Source organism: Macrobrachium nipponense, chromosome 11 (genome assembly GCF_015104395.2).
Source record: "Macrobrachium nipponense isolate FS-2020 chromosome 11, ASM1510439v2, whole genome shotgun sequence".
Taxonomy (NCBI): Eukaryota; Metazoa; Arthropoda; class Malacostraca; order Decapoda; family Palaemonidae; genus Macrobrachium; species Macrobrachium nipponense.
The window spans coordinates 83,986,149-84,004,414 of record NC_061087.1 but is presented as its reverse complement, the minus strand read 5'-3'; the positions used below and the strand labels follow the sequence as shown (position 1 = coordinate 84,004,414).

General features: G+C 38.7%; 1 protein-coding gene across 6 annotated transcripts in view; it reads left to right on the top strand.

Moving 5' to 3' along the window:
• LOC135206663 (GDP-L-fucose synthase-like) overlaps window positions 1-18,266 on the top strand; it is a 184,907-nt gene that overhangs the window by 122,686 nt on the left and 43,955 nt on the right. For 3 of the 6 annotated variants that reach the window (XM_064238045.1, XM_064238080.1, XM_064238063.1), the window contains exon 4: window positions 589-637. The exons of the other annotated variants lie outside the window; for them this stretch is intronic. The gene's annotated coding sequence lies outside the window, so the exon portion shown is untranslated. The remainder of the gene's footprint in view (window positions 1-588; window positions 638-18,266) is intronic. 6 annotated transcript variants of the gene reach the window in all.

Genomic DNA, 18,266 nt, shown 5'->3' with positions numbered 1-18,266 from the left:
TTGCAACATAATAGGACATATTCTGACATATTCTTAACTTTCTCTTCACATATCTCACGCATCTAAAATCTGAAAGCACCAGCTTATTCAGGGTTAATTTATTGTCTGAAGACAAGTTTTACTTTATCTTGATATCATGAATGATGCAAAATCCGACGATAAGTAAAAGTAGGTGTAAAGAATTAAATGCTTCTCTCTTCACATTTACTCGTTGTAATTTCTTTGTTTTATATTATTGTTTTTAGGAAATCATGATTTAGTTGCACAATTAGTACTCAATCTATGGTATGACCAAAGCTTCCCTATTTTGTACAAAACTTGAGATAAATGAAGAAATATAAACATATTGGTAGTTTTCTAAGCTACAGACCAAAATATGAGACTAGCAAGCAGCCTACCTCCCGGTACCAGCCAACCAGTGTCCTCCAAACAAACGTCTTGTAGGCATAGGCTTCACCCAATAATTTACTTTGAGTGAGCCAGCTATAGTTATGTGTATATTTAATAAAACTTTACTTATATTTGATTACACATTTGCTTCACTGTATATTTGAAAAATTTATGTCTGTAATATTTCTGTTATTATAGGTGCTGTTAGCAAATTTGGACAGCTGCCTGTATATACCGTATGGGTAATGTAAGTAGGCAATGATGGGTAGTACAAGAACAGGTATATATACGTATGTTCACACACACATATATATATATGTTTATATATTATGTATATAATATATGTATGTATGTATATTTATATCTAGGTATATATGTATAAATACGTATGCATATATATATTATATATATATATATATATATATATATATATATATATATATATATATATATATATACCAGTTCTTGTACCATCCATATTTTATGTTTATGTTTATATATATATATATATATATATATATATATATATATATATATATATATATATTATATCGTTTTTATTACTGTTTTTGCCTGAATTTGTACTCTTTTCCTCTATGTACCTCCTGTAATCTTTGTAAAACTTACAAGCCACGTATGATGTGTGTATTAGCAATGAGATTCCGCATACGTCAAACTATATTTTAAAACAACTGATATGTTCAAAGTTGTAGCGCTGATAAGTAGCGTTTGCTTCTGTCGGTTCTGTTATTTCATACATTTTACTGTTTTTAGTTTACCATGTCCGGGTTATTAACCTCTCAGCTTTATTATTGGTATTTTTTTTTCTTTTGAGATTGGCTGTTCTTTTTTCTGCTTTGAATATACGTGCTCTGCTTTTCACTAATATATATATATATATATATATATATATATATATATTAATATATATATTATATATATATATTGTATATATTTGTATATATATTATATATTTATATATATATATATATTAATATACATATATTATGGTATATATGTATGTTATATATATATATATATATATATATATATATATATATATATATATATATATATATATATATATATATATTATATATATATATATATATATATATATATATATATATACATATATATATACTATATATATATATATACATATATATACATATATATATATATATATATATATATATGTGTGTGTGTGTATACATATATATATATATATATATATATATATATATATATATATATATATATATATATATATATATACATGTATATATATAGATATATATATATATATATATATATATATATATATATAATAAATATTAAAACCAGGCTTGAATGAAGAGCATCTTTATTTGCGACTAGTTTCGGAGATTTACTTCCTCCGTCATCGGGCAATCTATAATGAAATATTATTACAATTAAAATCAATGACGTAACATAAGTTACATTAAAACAAAGCAAAATAAGATAAAATTAGATAATTACTATAAGTTACATTAAAATTAACGAAGCAAAATAAAATATAAAATTACACAATTACAAGACATAATAACCTAAACTCGCAGCAAAATCTTAAAATATAGAGAAATACATTGTTTGTTGTCAAAGAGAGCAGAAAAAATCTAAAAATCTAAAACACAGCAATTCAACAGACCTTTCATTATTACAAAGAGAGGGTTTATCTCTTATGGTATATAGAGACTCAACCACTCCGAGCTCCATTGCGTTGGTTCTGCAAGTAAGGACTGAAAAGGAATCTACATTGATAGGATGGTCATATTCTTCAGAGTGTTGACGAATAGCACTAAATGGTGGTTTGTATATGTATATATATATATATAATATATATATATATATATATATATTGTTACGTTTATAGAACGCCTCGCCTTCCCAGCAGAGTTTTAGCGATATTAGTTATAAAAGAAGCAGCCATGCCTTCTCCTAAAGCAACTGATGTTGGGAGAGAGAGCATGTCGTAGGAGGTATTTCCGGTCTGACGGAAGCCTAGGGTAAGAGAGGCAAGTCACAAGAGTAGCTAGGCTTCGAGATGGATCTTAGGGACCTCTACAATAAGACCTCTTTTTCCTTCCCAATTTGCTGGTTGTTGTGATAACTTTCAGGCAATGCCCGAGGCGGTATTTGGAAGCCCCGTGATTCAAAAACAACCAGGATCTCCCTTAGTCCTCTGCAGTCTGTGACCCAGGACAGATGTCCAGCCGGCCAGCCTCCCAGACTTAAGCCTATCGGCTCGGCGTACTGGCGGGCACGAACCCCAGACCTGAACAAAGTCAGGCCGCATTCTTCCACAACGATACACTGAATATTGCATCCAGGTACGTCTAAAAGTGTAAACTTCAACCCAGCACCTTTTACTACCATACGACTCTTGCTAATTTCATTTTCAAGTCTCATTTTTACCCCTTCTACATCAAAAGCCCTTTGTCCTCATCGGGCCACGTGCTTCCCTTTGTGACTTGTTAAAGACCAAGCCTTCAGTGCATACCTCAGTGAAACATTAGAGTTTCCTTCCCCCAGTGTTAGAGAATTAATCAGCCTTAATCAAAGCAAGAAGTCATTTTTTCTTTTATCTTGTTTAATCTGGGATTCTTTTCCAGATTCCGTGAGTCACGTGCCCAGTCTCTCTGCCCGCAAGTGTGCATTACCCAAGTTTATGAAACCAGCTTGAATTAATCCATTTTGAGCCAGCTATTATCCATTTGTGAGAGATATATAAGTCCCTTTCTCCAGGCCAGTAAGGGCCTTTTGTAAATAAATAGCTGTAAAGTAACGAGCTGAGTTTTCTGGCGACCTATTCCTCTAGATTAATTGTCCATTATAAACCAGTTTACGGTAAGTTAAAGCAATTTCCTCTTGAAATCCCTCAATTATTTCCGTTTACGTATATAGCCTCTCTCAAGGCCGGGCTAAATACGTAAAAGTGGCGACTCTTGCCAGTCTCCTGGCTTGTAAATCGAGTAAAAGTGACGACTGCTTGCCAGCAGCGAATCTGGGCTTGCTTAAAAAAAGCTTGTAAATCGCGTTATCCGTTGTAAAATGTAAACTGTAAATTATTTTACAAAAAGCATATCAAGCACACTTGCAGGGAAAGAAGACAGACACTGACTCACGGTAAGGTATACCATTCTTTTAATATGATTATTTATAACCTATGTTAGCTTAAGGTACGTTAAGTATTTTTATTTAGAAGTGTTTTAAACAAATGTGAAGTGAGAAATATTATTATATTGTAACGGCCAGAGCGCCGAGTGAATTCTGTTATTTTGTAAATCACATTGTTCTCGTCGGACGAGACAGAGCACGTGTATTAGATAGATGCCAGAAAGGACCACATCAAACTAGGAAGTGCTTTGCCAGGGTTTATTGCTGTATTAGAAAGCCTAGCTAGTTAGGAGTGTTTTACTAATAGTTACGGCAAAAGAAGTGTACAATTCTTTTGTCTGTGATAAGTTAGGGGAATTCATTCTAACTTAGTTTTCATTCCAAGTGTTGGTAATTGCTTACCTCTCAGCTTAATTCAGCTTCGCGCACGCGCACTCTCAGGCCTGCCAGCCAGCCTTCGTCTCATTCACAGCGGCAGCCATGTTTGTTATCTCTTTAAGCATTACCTAAACAATTTAAGCAAAGTAACGTAAGTCTCGAAGTTTTAACGTAAATAATATCAATCTCGGTACTAGTATCTATTGTTCTGCCAGAGAAATTAACGTAATTCGCCTTGAATAAGAAATTAGAATTTTGTGTTGTAAATTGCTTTCGCATTTACAGAGAATCAGCTGATTCGCCATCACTGCTAGCACACCGTGCTGCTAACCCGCTCTTCCCGCTCACGTGTTTCACCTCGCATCGCTCACTCGCTCGCTGAGCGAAAGTTTCATTTCACTTCACAATAACCGTAACCTTTTCTTTTTACAATTGTTTGCTAACATTTTCATCTTAAAATCCTTACCGTCATTTTCACTTGTCCTTACGTAAAGTTAACGTAAATCTTAAAAGTAGAGTCAATTACAAGAATTGTTAACGTAAAACGCGTCTTTGTAAATTTCATATTAAAACACAAATCATTTCATAAGCTTAAGCCGCTAACATTAACGTAAACATCGTTCACCGCGAGCGCGTTATCATTTTTCATAAAACGTTTTCAAAAGCAATTCTTTCAGTAAACGTTAACGTAAGTAGATAATTTAACGCAAGTTGCGTCATGTTAAACTAACATTAGTAGTTCAATTCAATATAAGGGAGTTCATTCATATATCATTTTTCACCCTCTCCGAGAGAGAGAGAGAGAGAGAGAGAGAGAGAGAGAGAGAGAGAGAGAGAGAGAGAGAGAGAGAACCAGAACCCAGTATTCACGAAGCCAAGAGTACTACATCTTACCATTAATTATAGCATGCAGAATTAACATTATTTTAGTCTCTTGTGTCTTTCATTTTCACAGCGTGATACGTACGCGCCTGTGTCATTGCAGTTTTGCAAGCATTTATTTCCTCTATCGAGTACTTCAGCAAAGGACTGAGCATTTACAATTTACCGTTACCTGTCGTTGCCCGAGTGGTCTTTTCCATTCTTTATCACAAAAGACTTGCGTATACCGCAAGCACAACCGCACAGTGTGCCACCGCAACCTTCGTTACTTCCATCAAGAAAGTCGTTGCCAGTTTAGGACTGGCCACCACCAGTGCACGTCATGTCTTACCATTTCACAGTGCCACTAATTCTGGACACTGTCCATCGACTGGCTGCTGGAGTACTCCCACCTTTTACTTTCTCTCCTCCACTATTACCCCCTGCTACGAGCAGTACCATTTCTCTTCAGTATATTTAAGTATACTGCATTTAGTGTCGTCCGACGGGACACACCAGCACGATACCAGTGCTCCAGACAAGGAACGCCTCCTCATAAGTGCCGTGCACCTGTACAGGCCGTACAGGTAGCCATTCTACCTGCGTGTCCGTCCTGCGGAACGCCCATTAGTGTGACGTGCGCCGCACACTCCATTTGATTTGTCCGCCTCATCAGAAGGTGCCAATCCCAAAGTGCCACAGAGCACCCAGTCCTTTAAGACTTTTTCATCCGAGCCTCCACTGCAGCCTAAAGAAATGGCTTCGGCTGCCCAACCACATATATCCATGAAGCTGGAGAGGCTCCAGACACTCATGGCTCTGGGCACGAACGCCGGTTACACTGGGCAGGAACTCACCCAGTGGGTGAAGGGGCAGATGGATGATCTGCTCCTGCAAGAGAGAGCCTCCAGAGAAGAAGAGAGGAAGGAAAAAGAAGCAGAGAGGAAGGCAAGGGAAGAAGAGAGGAAGCATGAGCTAGCTCTCAAGGAGAAGGAGCTCGAGGTGGAGAAGGCACGACAGGTGAACGCCGAAGCCCTAGCCATGCAGCCAGCTCCCAGTCCCACACCTACGGTGTCATCCAATCCTATTGCCAGCATTAACGCTCTCATCCCGAAGTGGACTGAGGATGAGCCCGAGGCATGGCTGGAAGAAGTGGAAGCCCTTTTCGAGAACTAACCTACCACTGAGATAGAGAGGGCCGCCCTGCTTGCCAAGCACCTGGATGGCAAGGCTAAGACTGCCCTCCGCTCACTGGATCAGGGTCAGCGAGGGGACCTGGTGGAAGTTCGCCTGGTCATTACGAAGGCCTATGAGATCACCCCGGAGAGGTGGAGGCAGCGTTTCCGAGGTCAGGCAAAGGAAGTTGGTTGGGCCTGGGGAGATTACTCCTACCACAAAATCCAAGCCGGGCAGCGGTGGCTTGACGCCATGTCGTGCACCGAGTTCCAGGACCTGTTTAACAGGATCATGCTGGAAGACCTCTACCAGTGTGTACCTGGGCCACTCGCAGTGCACCTTAACGACAAGCAACCCAAGACACTTGCGGAAGCTTGTCGCCTGGCTGACGACTGGGAGACCTTCAACCCCTCTCACAGCACCGCCCACCGACGCATAGTGCCACCCGGTCATCTCTCTGGATCCACTCGGCCAAAGGACGCCCACCAAGGACACCCACGGACTTGCAACGTTTGCAAGAAAGTGGGTCTCCTCGCAGCAGAGTGCCGCCTCAAGAGCGCTGAGAGCCACAAACCTCCTCAGAACCCTCCTAGGCCACCGAACGATGCCTCAGCCTCCTCTCAAGACCAATCAGATGCCTTACGAAGACCAGCTCAGCAGAGGGGCTCCTGCAGAGCCTGTGGGGCTACAGGGCACTACTCCCCCGGATATCCCGGGTGCCCCAAGCACGTGCCTTCGACCCGGCACGTCCACCTGATCAGTGCCACAACCCCCTCGGCCGTTATGCCAGAGTCCAGGTCTCACCCTGAGCGGGTGTGGACCTCTTCAGTCACAGTGGCACCCCTGGATGGCTCCACCCTACCTGTGACTCTGCCAGTTACGGTAGATACCGGCTCCGATCTGTGTCTCATAGACCGGGACCAAGTGCCAGCCAGTGCCACCGTTGACGAGCACATCAGGTGGTCCATGACTTGGGTCGAAGGGCAGTCCAGGACCGTTCCCACAGTCGTCCTGCAGGTCACCACTCCTTGGTGCACCAAACCTCACCGCCTAGGTGTAGTCTGTACAATTCGGCATGGAGTAGGTTTCCTATTGGGACTGGACCTCCTCTGGGGATGTCCCTCCCCCACACCACTCCAGGGCCAAGCTACCTCTCCACATCAAATCACGGCCAGAGAGGACTCTTCACCTGTGCCAGAGCACACTGCCAGCCTTGGTGACTCTACAGACTCGCAACCTGTGGGGCCATCTCGGCCTTACCGTCCAATGCCACAGGAGAAGTTCTCGAACCAGTTCTGCCGAGACTGTGGCCGCAAGGGTCACATGTCTGCCAACTATGGAGGGTGCGCGAATTACAATATTCCTGCCATCGCAATGGCAGTTACCAATCCTTCGTTACTAGGACCCCCAGCTCAGGGCCCTATAACTGTCGCACCCCTCCAAGGTCATTATCCACCAAGCCATGTCAGAGCCTTTGATGACTCCGGCGCTCAAATCTCCCTGATACGGGAAGATCAAATCCCCCGAGGGGCTACCGTCGATAGACGGCAACTGATCACGATCGAAGGCATCAATCATAGTAAGATGATCCTTCCCACCGTCCAATTGAGAGTCGTACGACCTCACCTTACCAAGGTATGTACACTTGCAGTTGCAAGCTACCTTCCAGGAGGTTACGACCTCATCCTAGGGCATGACCTGAAGTCTCCCATTACCAAGGGCCCGCTGAGAGGTATTGCACCTCCGGTACCCGTCACAGGTCCAGTCGACCTCAACACTCTGCCAGTGCCACTTGGCAGCACTGAGCAGGGCCAAGCTCCGTCCAGCCTGGACGTAGAGCCACCACCGAACTTGACCTCTGCGCCTGGCCCTGAGCTAGTGCCGGCGCCTAACCTAACCAAGGATCCTCCTACAGGAGATCCCCCAACAGGCATGGAGCTTACTGCAGCCCATGGCCAATCTCCAGTCCATCATGCTTCTTCACCCTCACCTCTGTCGCCCAAGGATGAACCTCCGGCAGACCTCACCTTCATACCTCCTCTGGAAAACCAGGAACTGCCCGACCAGGAGTCAGCCTGGAGTTTTCCCCTTACGACGGTTGTCGCAGCAGCCGGAGTGAGGGCCTCCCCTGCAGTAGGTTCCACCTCTACGACGGTTGCTGCAGAGACCGAAGTAGGGTGTTCTGAAATCCCTCAGGCTACCACTGCCTCTGCTCCTGACGGCGTTTCTGGCCTTCCCCCAGAGTCAGTGCCTCCGTCTACTCCTAGGACTGGTATAGCCAGGTCCTGGAGGAATAAGAAGAAGAAGAAGGGACGTAACCAATCATTAACAAACTAACCAAAGGGCCACATGCTCTCCTTGACACCTGTGCCCGAGGTACAGTGTCGCATTCAATTGCAGAGTGATCCTGGCACCTACCCAGAGAAGGTAGCCAGCCTGATCTCTGCCAGTAGAACTAACCCTCTAACCCCTAGAGATTGTGATACTAACACTCATGTAAATGTCATAATTACCTCATTGCATTTCCATCCTGGTCCACTAACCACTCATCATCCTCACGCATCATTCCCTCACATCATGTATTTTAACAATTCCGTCGCTGAACTGCTGCTGTGCGTACCACACTCTGGAATGATTGCGTCTCCATTTAACTGTATTGAGTAGGTTAGGCTAATGATTTAGTACCAGGGCATTAGGTTAATAGCAAGTAGAATTTTCAAGTAACCTTATCTAGGGGTAGAGTAGACTGTCGTCACAGACAACCCGTAGTTATTACTTAGGCTAGACTACATTACTCCATTAGGTTAGTACACTTAGCATCTCCACCTATAAGTTAGGTAGGTCACTGTAGTTAGTTGTATCACTGCTCAAAAAACTTCAAGTTAGAGTAGGAGAACTGGGTAGTCGAGACGATCAACTTATTTAAGCCAAGACCTTCACGCCCGAAAGGGAGTGAATGCCTTCTTAACAGGGGGAGCTGCTACGTTTATAGAACGCCTCGCCTTCCCAGCAGAGTTTTAGTGATATTAGTTATAAAAGAAGCAGCCATGCCTTCTCCTAAAGCAACTGATGTTGGGAGAGAGAGCATGTCGTAGGGAGGTATTTCCGGTCTGACGGAAGCTTAGGGTAAGAGAGGCAAGTCACAAGAGTAGCTAGGCTTCGAGATGGATCTTAGGGACCTCTACAATAAGACCTCTTTTTCCTTCCCAATTTGCTGGTTGTTGTGATAACTTTCAGGCAATGCCCGAGGCGGTATTTGGAAGCCCCGTGATTCAAAAACAACCAGGATCTCCCTTAGTCCTCTGCAGTCTGTGACCCAGGACAGATGTCCAGCCGGCCAGCCTCCCAGACTTAAGCCTATCGGCTCGGCGTACTGGCGGGCACGAACCCCAGACCTGAACAAAGTCAGGCCGCATTCTTCCACAACGATACACTGAATATTGCATCCAGGTACGTCTAAAAGTGTAAATTTCAACCCAGCACCTTTTACTACCATACGACTCTTGCTAATTTCATTTTCAAGTCTCATTTTTACCCCTTCTACATCAAAAGCCCTTTGTCCTCATCGGGCCACGTGCTTCCCTTTGTGACTTGTTAAAGACCAAGCCTTCAGTGCATACCTCAGTGAAACATTAGTGTTTCCTTCCCCCAGTGTTAGAGAATTAATCAGCCTTAATCAAAGCAAGAAGTCATTTTTTCTTTTATCTTGTTTAATCTGGGATTCTTTTCCAGATTCCGTGAGTCACGTGCCCAGTCTCTCTGCCCGCAAGTGTGCATTACCCAAGTTTATGAAACCAGCTTGAATTAATCCATTTTGAGCCAGCTATTATCCATTTGTGAGAGATATATAAGTCCCTTTCTCCAGGCCAGTAAGGGCCTTTTGTAAATAAATAGCTGTAAAGTAACGAGCTGAGTTTTCTGGCGACCTATTCCTCTAGATTAATTGTCCATTATAAACCAGTTTACGGTAAGTTAAAGCAATTTCCTCTTGAAATCCCTCAATTATTTCCGTTTACGTATATAGCCTCTCTCAAGGCCAGGCTAAATACGTAATATATATATATATATATATATATATATATATATATATATATATATATTCATAATATATACATATATATAGTTATATATATATATATATAATATATATATATTATATATATAATATATCTATATATATATATATATATATATATATATATATATATAGTAGGCAGGAGAAGGGCGCAGGAACACATACTCATCCATTAGATACATTTTTTATCAACGCGTTTCTTGACCCATGGTCACATCATCAGGACATCTACATAAAAAAAAGGAGCATCCGAGCACATAATTAAAAGAAACATACATAAAGCATAAGAAAACTTAAAATGGAAACTAAGTCAAACTTAAATACTGAATCACACTTAAATACATTTACACATTAAAAACCAAGAAAGCTTAAAATGATCCTTACAAAAACTAAAATTAATAAAAGAAAAAAAGGGAAAAAACAAACGTAAAATGAAGAGCAAGGCGCACCTCTCAAAATGGCAGAGACAAACACACTAAAAGAATACACAAGAACAGAAAAGAAGGCGGACAAATATAAACAAACATCCCATTTATGCTATGAACAGGGGAACAGCCGATGATTGGCCATTCAACGTAGGTACAATTCTTTTTATAAACAGACTTTCCAAGAGAAGCAGTTCTCCAGGTTCCTTGGCTTTACCAATTATTTTGAAGTTGTTGTATTTTATCGATGTCTTGCAACCTCTAGCGTGGGATCTGATTTTGGAAAGTTCGGGATTAGACAATCTGCAGCCCGTACGATAACTCACGCTCATGTGAGAATCGGCCCTGACCTTGAGGAGACGCCGAGTCGAACCAACGTAATTCCCGGAACTACATCCAGGGCACTTGTACTCATATACGACACCCGACGTCATCAAGGGACAGAGCCGATCCTTGAAGGGAAACAAAGAGCCAATAGTTTTAGGATTTTTGGGGATTAGTTTAATATTTAGAGCACCAATATGTTTTTCAATAATTTTAGCACACTGTTTAGCAAAGTTTTGATTGGTGGGTAAAAAATAAAAGCTTGCATATATAGTAAGTTTAGGTACGCTACATTTAGGTATTAAGGGTGCAAGTTTTTTTATCAAGAACCTTCTTAATGACCTTAGTACTAGATGGGCAGGGAAACAGTTGTTATGAAAGTACTGTTTAAGGAAGAGAATTTCAGAATGAAAAGAGAGCCAATTAGAATTTAGAGATAGTGCCCGATGTACTAAGGTATGAACAGAGTTGGTTTTAAAATTAATAAAACAAGAACTATAAAAATTGGAGCCGAGTCCGGTGAATGTACTTTTCCTAAAAATGGTCGTGTTAAAATGATCATTGTCCTTAGTAACTAAAACATCAAGGAAAGCCAACTTACCGTCTTGTTCTTTTTCAATAGTAAAATTAATATTATTATGGAAGTTGTTGACTAGGTTTAAGAATCTGTCAGCATCATATTCGTTTTTCAATAGAACGAATGTGTCGTCTATATACCTGGTGTAAAATAAGGGACAGAAGGACAAGGGACACTCCTCCATTATTTGCTCCTCCAGGGAGCACATGAAAATGTTGGCAAAGGTGGGGCCGAGGGGAGACCCCATCGCCATCCCATCGATCTGTTTAAAAAGCTGGTTACTAAAAACAAAGGCCATATCCAGCACGGCTAATTCTAAAAGTGTTTTAAAAGATTCATAATTAAAATTACAATATATAAAGTCAGGTGTAGGGAACAATTTGGTTAAAATAAGATCAATGGTCTCCCTCACAGGAACATTAGTAAAGAGGGATTCTACATCTATGTAAAGATATCTCACGCCTACAAAATGAATTAATGGTAGCCTCCCATAATACATTTTCCAAATTAAAAACTAACTGGGCTCCCTTTTTCAAGAAGGAGGATTACGTTGGTTCGACTCGGCGTCTCGTCAAGGTCAGGGCCGATTCTCACATGGGCGCGAGTTATCGTACGGGCTGCAGATTGTCTAATCCCGAACTTTCCCATATCAGATCCCACGTTAGAGGTTGCAAGACAGATAAAATACAACAACTTCAAAATAATTAGTCAAGCCAATGAACCTGGAGAACTGCTTCTCTTGGAAAGTCTGTTTATAAAAAGAATTGTACCTACGTTGAATGGCCAATCATCGGCTGTTCCCCTGTTCATAGCATAAATGGGATGTTTGTTTATATTTGTCCGCCTTCTTTTCTGTTCTTGTGTATTCTTTTAGTGTGTTTGTCTCTGCCATTTTGAGAGGTGCGCCTTGCTCTTCATTTTACGTTTGTTTTTTCCCTTTTTTTCTTTTATTAATTTTAGTTTTTGTAAGGATCATTTTAAGCTTTCTTGGTTTTTAATGTGTAAATGTATTTAAGTGTGATTCTGTATTTAAGTTTGACTTAGTTTCCATTTTAAGTTTTCTTATGCGTTATGTATGTTTCTTTTGATTATGTGCTCGGATGCTCCTTTTTAATATAGATGTCCTGATGATGTGACCATGGGTCAAGAAACGCGTTGACAATAAATGTATCTAATGGATGAGTATGTGTTCCTGCGCCCTTCTCCTGCCTACTATAGTACCCTTTGATGTGTGGATTTTATATATATATATATATATATATCTATATATATATATATATATTATAATATATACATATAATATATATAGAAGGACAGGGTGACAAGGTGATAGCCGGTCATCAGGTGATAGTACATTTATTGTCGACGCGTTTCGTAACACGTAGTTACATCATCAAGGCTAAAAGAGAAACAACACAAATTAAAAATACATGAAATATAACTTTGACTTTAAATCTCAACAAATATACAAAAAACATACATAAAATGAAAGCAATTTAAAAGCACCTGCTAGACTAAAAAGTTGAAGACTGAGTGATTCGGCAAGACGGGAGCAGCAGCGAACAAAGCTGGTTTAACCCAGATAAAACTGCACAGAGGAGGTGTGTGAGTTCAACTTGGGCGCTAACTGCTTAATAAATAAGTCAGTATAATTGATGGTGGTTTTACAAATTTTTGCAAGATTTCTGATATTACTAGAAAATTCAGGATTGGACACTCTGCAGCCAGTACGATGACTGACACCATTATGTGAATCAGCTCTGACTTTTAGTAATCGTTTAGTCGAACCCACGTAAGTCCCCAAATCACTTTTGAGGCAAGTATATTTATATACGACTGAAGATTGCAATATTGGTCAGAGTCTGTCTAAATTTGAAAAGTGATCCTATTGTAAGAGGATTTTTTTGAATTAATATAACTTGAAACATATTAAAGTGTTTTTCAATTGCAGACTTGAGATTCCTTCTAAATTTGTCGTCTTGGATATATGGAATACTGGCATATAGTTTCTTTCGTGGATCAGTGCTTATGGAAGGGGAGTCCGATGGTTTCTTATTTAGAAAATTCTTGCAATGTTTTCTTCAAACATTGCAAGAATTTTCACCATCCAGAGCTAGCTGCAAATTTTCATAATGGAAATTTTGTTGTGCATAAATCTGGTAGAGACTTCTCGTCAGTGGCGATAGACCAAGCCCATGAACAAAACAATGCCATTATCACAAGGGATGGTGGAGCCATTGGCTTAACTGAAGACCACTCTCCACTTAGAAGATGGATGCTAGCATGACCTGAAATTAGTCATCTTGTCATGAACTACGAAAAAGTTATTAGTGTATGGGAAACAGCACCAAAAACTAGTCATCATGAGCAAACAAAGGCAACACAAAAATCATTCCTTTAAAAAGTGCTGAGAATGACGAAGGTATTGAATGACATGGGTGATCCGTTGAAGAAAACTGCAAAAGTTTGCTGGTATTAGACACTAAAGACATTGTGGAGCCAATCAGAACTGACATGGTATGGAAATATCAGAAAACGTGGAAAGAACAGTTCAAGGCATTTATGAAAAGTGTCCTCTGGAGAACAGGTCTCCTATCAGCCTATAAAGAGCAATAAGATTCTTTTCTTTAAAGATGCCCTTGTCGTCTGTATTTCAAAAAGAAAAATGGTGAAGGAAGATTGTCACTAATTATCACGTCTATTCATTTCTTGTCATAATAGACATTGTGACCTGAATGAGTTTTTTCAGCATGAGAACCAACCTTTACCACCCTCTCTTAGCGACAATGGCAAGCTTGACACATGTGAGAAGTCTCAGCTCACTGATATACCAGAAGCTGAGATCACACTACCTGACACAGGACCAGGGGCCATTGGTTTACAGCACAAAGCCAAACAAATCTAAAACCTTTGAAAATTATGCTAATGAAGATGTTCGGCCCAAAGTCAAATCATACTGCAGAAAATACAACCAAGTTAACATAGTATATATGTACACTAAAGATAGTTTGAAACGAAACCAGATCTAAGAGAGGAAAAGCAGTAAGGGTGATGGTGACCTCTATCAGTAAAACACTAAAACACTTGGTAATTGGCATAATTTTCTTCGTGATAGTGACAACGAGACAAGAGTTGTTCATCTTCCTTTCAGTTAAAATACATACTTAAAAAAAATCTAACAGCACAGTAATTTTGACAAAAGGAATAGAAGCTTTGTGCGAGAAGGAGATGCCATCATTAGTCAACATAACTCGTTGCAACCAAGAGGAAGCAGATACACGGATCTTTCTCCATGCTACGAATGCTGTTTGCGAAGGAAACAGCACTGTCATAATCAGAGCTACAGATACTGATGTACTAATTATAGCAATATCTGTTCTATCAAATCTCACTACACTTGGCCTAGAGAAAATGTGGTTAGCTTATGGACATGGAAAACTTTTTCGATATCCCTGTTCACGAATTGTAAATTTTATTGGTACGGACAAAGCTAAGGGGCTTCCATCTTTTCATGCATTCAATGGATGTGATGTTGTATCAGCTTTTCACGGAAAAGCTAAAAAGTCAGCATGGTAAACATGGAACGTTTGCTGTGAGGTCACCTCAGTCTTCAAGAAACTCAGTGACTGTCCACAGGAAGTTGATGCTAATGATCTGAAGGTCTTAGAAAGGTTTGTTGTCGTCATGACCGATAGATCAAGCTCATATGTTAGTGTCACTGATGCATGCCTGATTAGACTTGCTTGCAAGGAAGAAGAGAGCAAATGATTCAGTTCCCCCAAGCATGGGCGGCCGCACATGGGGCAAGAAGGACACTTAACAGCATCCCCCCCCCCACCCCCCCCCCCCCGCCCCCAAATCCTGGGAAAAAAAATGTATATCCCATATATTCATATATTACATTTAACTACATCGCTTTGATTTCATTCCATTTTACAATATATTCTTTCAGTATAAGTAAATCAAAGGTATCATAATGTATTGCACAATATTTGTATACAGTATATAACTGCGTTGTTCTTTCCAGAAATATTTGAATGCAGCTGGCCAGGATATGGAACTATTGAAAAAAAGTCAGTGTAACATCGTATCTTTTCTTTATCGCATCTTGCTTCACTTAAATTATTGGCATCGCAGGTCTACTGCATATAATATATATAATATATATATACATACATATATATATATATATATATATATATATATATATATATATATATATATATATTGTGACGAAGTGCCAAGTATCTGGTTACTACACTTACCAATCAGTAATTGTAACCTCACAACAGCCAGACACCTGAACCTTCATCACAGGTACTAAACGACTGAATACGCTAAAAGCAACAGTGAACCCTTAAACAACTTACCAGTATTGTAGAAAATCAGACTAAGTTCATTAAAACAGGTGTGAGGTAATCTTGTAAGTAATTAAACTAAGTAAAGGAGGGCATCACTCCTTCAACAGCTTTAAAAGTCAGTATTTCCCTGATTTCAGAAGTCTAAGTACTTCCCTGGTTCTAACTCACTTCAAGTAAATTGAAGGAAAACAGCTCAATTACCACTCTATATTTCTACCTAAGCATAAATATATACGTATCTATATTTCTACCTAATCATAAATATATTCATGTATACTGGTGAGAAAGAAAACAATTCTAAAAATTTTAAATACAAAAATTTATTATTAAACTCAAAATTTATAAGTGAAATTCACAATATCAGGGAAAATTACTGTTACTACTTGAAACCAAAGCAAAGTTTAATTAATTCTTGAATTAATTGAGTAAAATTAAATCAAAATTAATTTATCACAAAATTCAAGAAATTTAATTCAATTGAAATTCAAAAGTGTTAGGCAATAATTAAAATTTGGAAATCAATTCACAAGTTCTAAACAATAATAAAACTTGAAAAGAATTCTAAGTAAATGCAAATTAAATCACAAGTGTTAAATTCAATTAAATGTGCAACGATTAATTAATGAAACCAACTAAGTTCATCAAATTATGAATGCAAATGAAAACACAGAAAAATGTGGAAAATACCAAAATTGCCAAAAAGCACTAATCACACAAAATATAAAATAAAAACACACACTTGAATAAGAAAATGGATAATGCACAAAAAATAAAACTTCAATAAGAAAAACAAATAAACAAACACAAAACACAAAAATTTGCAATGTGTAAAAATTTTAATAGTTTCACTCAAATCTTTGCAACTAATAAAAATACAACACTTTACCTTGGTATCAGTTTTCTTTCTGCTGCAGCTTGTTTCACAATTTCACCAATTCACAACATTTTAAAAAGGCGCCGTTACACACTTGTACAATGTGTGTTCAGATTTCACAACAAGCACCAAATAATACTAAATAACTCTTAAGAAATACAAACTTTGAAATTTACAAGTGACCAATGTCTTAAGTATAAATCTTTACGTTACGTTGATATGAACTCAAAAGTGGCGTGCAAAAGAGAGAGAGAGAGAGAGAGAGAGAGAGAGAGAGAGAGAGAGAGAGAGAGGTAGGTCTAAACACTATGAGGATTTAAGTTTGAATGAAAGCTCTCTTCCTTACGGAAACTGGACAGTGGATATGACACAAAACGTTTTTGGCATGAGAAAGATGATGCAATCTTTTTAGAAGCTTCTAATAAGATGTAACTTTACAGAAAAATAGTGAAATCTGCACGTGGTTATCGACAAAGATGTACACGTATGCAACCAGTCATGAACGTATTAGCTCAACAAAAACACGAGTTCGATCAAGACAGAAGTCGAGGTAGTAAGTTTGATTAAGATTGACATGTATCCAAATCACAACGGAGACCTTGAGATCTCTGATCTCGAGTTAATGAAAAGATACCAAAACAATTTCTATCTTGGAATGGACAAAGTTAATCTCTCTCTCTTTTCATTACACATTATTTACTTTTAAATTATGTTATATAAAATCTGAACACACATTTTAAGACATCCTATAACTCTAAGCTAGCTAAGGAATCTGAAAATGTTGCAAAACTCTATATATAACATTTCATACAGTCTAGGAGAAGATATATTCGTTATTAAAGTAGCAACATATAATAATTATGTATATAAATTATATATATATATATATATATATATATATATATATATAATATATAATATATAGATATATATATATATATGTGTGTGTGTGTGTGTGTGTGTGTATAAAATTTGCCCCCTCTTGGAAAATATGCAGCTTTCCAAACAGGATACATATGGTCAGGCATTAATTCGTCAGACTGATGTGCCATGTCCAGCCATGTGGGGCTGGATATAAGAGGGCGAAGAATGGAAAATAATATGTTAGATCCAAATGTTACTGCAGTGAATTGAGCTGTACTGCTCTCTGTGCTTGTTCCTACCAAGACTATAATTGTGTGTGCATATATAAGTATAATTATATCTGCATGTAAATGGACAAATATATATAATATACGTTACTGCTGTATTTTGTAAATTTGTAGTAATATCACATGACGGTATACATACAATTAAACAATACATATAGCTAAATAAACAATTAAATAATATTTTTTCCGTTATATGTATGTATCTTTTAGTGTACTTTATCATATATCCTCCATATTTATTGAATATATTGCAATAAAATAGTTTTATAATGCACTTTTTCGCTTTTATATAATGCACAGGAATTCATTCAATACATTTGAATTAAAACAACAACACAAAAACTCACAAAAATAACGAATATAGGATTTTGCCAACATCGACTGCTGAAAATGGCAGCCATCTTAAAAAATGACCACCATTTTGGATTTTCAAGTTCCTAATGTTATTTTTGTGAAAAGTGACTTACTATCACCATGTGTTCCAAATTTCATACTTGCACCACTAAGTGCACAATTATCTTGTTACCCACGCT